This window comes from Brassica napus, chromosome C7, assembly GCF_020379485.1.
Source record: "Brassica napus cultivar Da-Ae chromosome C7, Da-Ae, whole genome shotgun sequence".
Lineage (NCBI taxonomy): Eukaryota > Viridiplantae > Streptophyta > Magnoliopsida > Brassicales > Brassicaceae > Brassica > Brassica napus.
Genome location: NC_063450.1, coordinates 47,848,673 through 47,854,181, shown reverse-complemented (window position 1 = coordinate 47,854,181; position 5,509 = coordinate 47,848,673). Strand labels below are relative to the sequence as shown.

Genomic DNA, 5,509 nt, shown 5'->3' with positions numbered 1-5,509 from the left:
TTAGCCTAGATCTGGATCTGGATCTGAGAATAGAGGGTAAGAGAAACGGGATCTGAGGTCTATGACACCACGCGGCCACCACCACCATTCGCGGCTGTTCACGGCGAGGAGAGAGAGATGCGGCCGAGAGAGAGAGAAGGAGGCGCGGCGAAGAGAGAGAGAGAGAGAGAGGAGAGACGCGGCGAAGGGAGAGAAGGAGGAGAGAGGCGGCGCGGAGAGAGAGAGAAAGTCGACGGCTAGGGCTTTCAGTCTCCGGGAATTCTCTGGAGGGCTTCGCTTCTAAACTTCTGATGAGAGGTAAAGGAGGTGAGGGCTTGCTTTTATAATGTGGGGAAAGGGAGAACCCTAGGGTTTTCTAGTTGGGCTGTAGAGAACCCATTAGCCTTTAGAAATTTAATTGGGCTGGTTTTGGGGGTGTTACAGCTCTGGTTTAGATTCATAACTTATTTGTGTATTCATAACTAAGAGAGTCGTCTCTTGACGTTTTACAGCTTTTGTTATTCTTTATATAAGACAAAAAGCAAAAGCTTATGCGTCTCGTAACTACGTCTCTCTCCCACACACACACATAAAGACACTTAACATGATCTCATGTCTACTTAGACCAAAATATTATACAACATTTCATATAAAGACGCTTAAGATGACCTCATGCTTGCTTAGACCAAAATATTACACAAGATAAATATATAAAGATGCTTAAGATGATCTCATGTCTACTTAGACCAAAATATTACACGATTATATATTAAACCTTACAAGACTCGCACGCATATATACATCAACAAGTGGCTGATCTCTTCGACTTTCCAGCTCCACCTCTAGCAGCGGCAGCATCCTCCGCACGTGCACACCCAAAACGACGCTCTTCTCTAACTCTTCCCCACTCGTGCAACGAGACGTGTAATCTTTTCCCGGAAGCAAAAACTCCGCCGCTTGAACCGGTGTCAAAACCTCCACGATCTTCTTAAGTGTCTCTAGCCTCAGCTTATCAGCATCCGCTATTAAAACCGCCATGCCCTCTTCATGCTTATCTAAAGCGTCTTCAACAGCCACGTCAGCTTCAACCGAGTCCCTCGAGAAAGCCGTGACGGCTATTGGCATATCAGCAACATCCTCTTGCATATTCGCGGAAAGCTTCGATAACTTATCTTCTTTATCTATCACCTCCACATGCAAGTCATTGATTTTCGCAAGCTGCGTCGCGTTTAGTTCGCTCATGGAACTATCACCGTCATGCCCATCAACGACTTCTCCATCCATCTTGAGGAGATACTGAGAAAGCTGAGTTTCTGCATGGGAACCACATAGATCGTATATGATTCTCATGAACGATGAAGGACGACACCCTCCCATCCATAGAAGACCATTCTCTAGAGAAGAGTTCCACGATGGTGCAAAGTAGCTAGAGCAGCTTCGGTCGGCCAGCTCGGATCGTTTGTCGGCGTAGTTTTGGAAGTCGTTGACGATTCTACCAACGAGTTCTTCAAGTTTGTGATGATCGTAGGCGTTGGATCGTTGGCTCATGAGCACTTCTTTGAGATCAACGATGTGTTTGGATTGTGTACGCATCCACTCATAGTAACATTCTTTTTGAAGGTGCCCAATCCCACAAATCGAAGAACTACCACTCGCCATCTCTCTTCGTTGGTTAGTTCGTGAAGTTTATTAAACGTTACTCGATGGCCTTATATACATCGGATTGGTGCATGTATGTTTACCCTTTAATAATATTTGTATAATATATGTGCGTTAAGTTAAAAACTCTAATTATAATAACATGCAGATACGGCGGGTACGTGTTATCAAGATAAGAATTAGCTTTATGCGAAATCTAGTTTAACCTTTATTAAAATTGAATGCTTCTCTCTTGGTTTGTGGATCTTTCCTTTTAAGACGGAAACGGACAAAAGAACTCGGATGAATGTGCTAGCACTTGCCTGACAACAATTTTGGACGTATATATCAAATTGAAATATAAACTTAAGATATAAAATATCTTCTCGTGTTGGAGTTCCGTAAATAATGGTTAGCAAGTAATATATATTTTGTTTAGAATACGGGAAATTAGCTGGATGATAAACTCACTAACCAAAATGTAACTTTGAGCCTTGACAACTCTAGCACTAAGAAGAGAGAAAAAAAAGATGATTTCTAACTAAACAACCTTTTGTCAAAATTCGTTTTTAATATCTGTTTGTAGATAGTAAAATGAACCGCCAAACATTTTTATGGAGTAGGAATTTTTTTGCTCAAGATATATACAGCAATTAAACTCACAAGTGTTTTGGCGACAAGACATTGCTTAGCTCGGGTGAAATTGTGCCGCTCAAATCATTGTCTCTCAAATCCTGAAATCCAAGACTTAAGTTTTCCGGAACTCCCATACTCCTTTGGAATCTCTCCAGAGAAATGGCTCCTGAAGAGTATTCTATAAGAACAAGATGTGGTTTAGTCCATCAACCAACCAATAGTCGATAAATATTGGAGTTTGACCATCAAGGATATCCTTACAGAGATCTTAGTTCACTCAATTGCCTAAGCTCAGGAGCTAACATTCCTTCCAAAGAACATCCGCTAATTAAGATCCCTATAAATACATGTAGAGATAACAAAACATTTTCACAACATTAAAATACATTAATTATCTCACATTTGGTAGATTTGTGGAAGAGAGGATCTTACAGAATGTGCACTTCACCTTCAACACATGTTACCCTTGACCAGGAACAGAGATCACTACCAGAAACATTCCAATTTGAAAGAGTTCCATGAGGATCCGAGTTCATTCTTACCCGGAATTTCAACAATGCGAATCCTAAATTAAAGAACCAAAACCCTAAACAAATCTTGAAAAGAAGAAGAAGATGAATTATTAAAAAACTGACCATGGACTTGGGTATTGATAGAAAACGAGAGAGGAGCTTCAAGGCTAATGATCAAGAAGAGGACGCAAGAGTAGTAGTAGTAGTAGTAGTCATAGTAGAATCCACTATACAAGTCGTTGGTTCTTAATACCTGACAAGACACAAAGATTAAAGAAACAAAATTTAGATGAAAAATCATAAAAAGGGATACCTTCTCGAACAAGCAGTGTATAGGAAATCCTATTTCCTCTTTAATTGAAGAATATTGCAAATTACGTAAAGGAATCAAACAAATGAGTGGAAGATTTAGATAAACTTACTGTGCAATTTTTACCAAAAAGAAAACTTACCGTGAAAAGGAATTTACTTATAATGAGTTTTGTTATGTTTCTTGAGAATGAAGAAACCAAAAACACAGGTAGGACAAGATAATGCTTTTGCAGACTATATTAGGGATATATATCACACAACAACGGAATTTTTAATGAACATTAAGTAATATATAAAGAGTTACTGGCAGCAATTCACTAATCACCGATTGGTTTTAAGTTATAAGCCCATAATTAAACCCAAATCTAACATGGTATCAGAGCCTAGATCCTAAATATTCAAACTCCTAATTAATATTAACCTTTCCGATCAGGTACAAATGTCCTAAAGTTCCGAGATTTCTGGCCAATAAGAGTCATCATCTCGATGAGGAGTATTAGGATATATTATCCCATCGGAAATTCTAAAGAACGTTAAGTAATATATAAAGGGTTACGGACAATCCACTAATCACCAATTGGTTTTAAGTTGGAAGCCCATAGTTAAATCCAAATCTAACAGAATAATCTCGGAGTTTTCTTTCTTCCACCGTTTTTGTCTCTACAGAACCAAATGGTGGTGTTGCATTCTCTCTCCTCAGTGTCGTGTCTACGTATTTAGGGGCCTAAGGCGAACTGAAAAAATTATATGTAAATATGATTAAATTTGATACTGAAATATTTGTCTTATGTATAATACTAGCACTGCTTTTCTCAGCTTGAAGGTGTGTAGGAGTTATGGATATATCGCTATGTTATAACAAATAAAAAATGACCTCTTTTATATTTAACGTGTCTTATAATTTATTGACCTGTTAAATATTTATTTATCTTTTAATATATAATTAGATCTCGATCCGCACAACCGCACGGATTTTTGTTTTTATTTATTTTTATATAAATATTTTGTTTTCGATTCTAAATTGGTATATATTATAATATATATATATGTGTCTATCAATTTTTAAAACATAATAAGTTTACGGTATATTTTTTTCATTGAATAGATTGTTTCAAACTTTCACATGTATATGTATCTTCTTCTATATATATATTTTCAGATTATTATTTCATTATTAAAATCGTAACTATATATATAAAGATTAGTAAAATATTATTTTATTGTCATGTTCAAAGATATTGTAACATTTCACAAATTTAGAAAGTTTTTAAAAAATTAAACTTTTCGCCTCATAGATTTATATTATCGAGTAAATAATTAAACATTTAGTTTTTGTTTCATTTTTAAAATAAACTATATAGTTTAAAATTTGTTTTCATTGGTTTAAAGTAGTAAAGATTAATCATTTTTAGATAATATGATTTTTGTTATTTAAAAAAAATCTTTATAATTTTAAAAGTTAACATAGATAAATATTTAAATATTTAACATATGGAGGTATAGTATTACAACATTAAATTATATATATTTAATTTATACTATCTAAAAATCCAATGGATCATCTATTGTTTAAATCAATAGCCCAATAAAAATTTCTGGTTGACCCAAAATTTAAATGATAAAATTATAGATTAAATGTAACATGATTTTACAGTAATAGGTCTATTGGGTCTATTTAAAAAAAAAAATCACAGATGAATCAAGGTTGTGACTTCTGTTTTAATATATACGATGTTGACAGTGTAACCATTGGCAGTATACATTGTCCATTGTATTTCAGCAAACAAGAGTTTACTAAGTGAGGTGGATTTGGGTTTTCTCACCATACCGAGTTAAATCAGTTTGTTCAAGTTTACAAAATCAATATATTTCAGATTGTTATATCCAATAGAACGTGTTATTCTATTACAACTAAACATTACCTTTCACTAATAAATTATTTGTTATTAGCTAATAATTATTATAAATGTTAGGAGTCTAACCTTGATTTGGCAATCATATAAAGTGTTTGATTGTAGATGCCAAAAAAAAAAAAAAAGTGTTTGATTGTAATATATTGTTCATTGTTTACAATACTTCTATATAATACTTGTTATTAATCTTGAATGTGTGCAACTTAAAAAAATTCAAAATTTAAATAAGATAAAATAAATTGTTATATGTTATTGGATATATTAGCCATTTAATAAAAAAAATCAAAAACTAATTAAAAATGCTTATAAAAATACAATCAGATTGTTATATGTTGTTAGATATGTTAGCAAGCTAACAAAAAATGTTCACAAATAATTCAAAGATACATTTAAAAATATGAACAAATTGTTATTGCTATTATAATGGTTAGACATCTAACAATAGTTCTTTATGTTATTAAATATGTTAGCAATCTAACAATGAATTTTAAACTTCATTTGGAATTTATATGTAGATAA

The 5,509-nt window shown here is 33.9% G+C and overlaps 1 pseudogene; it reads right to left on the bottom strand.

Annotated features, from left to right (window-relative positions):
• Positions 1-433: 433 nt before the first annotated feature.
• Positions 434-1,719, bottom strand: LOC106408368 (annotated as a pseudogene).
• Between the last annotated feature and the right edge of the window lie 3,790 nt (positions 1,720-5,509).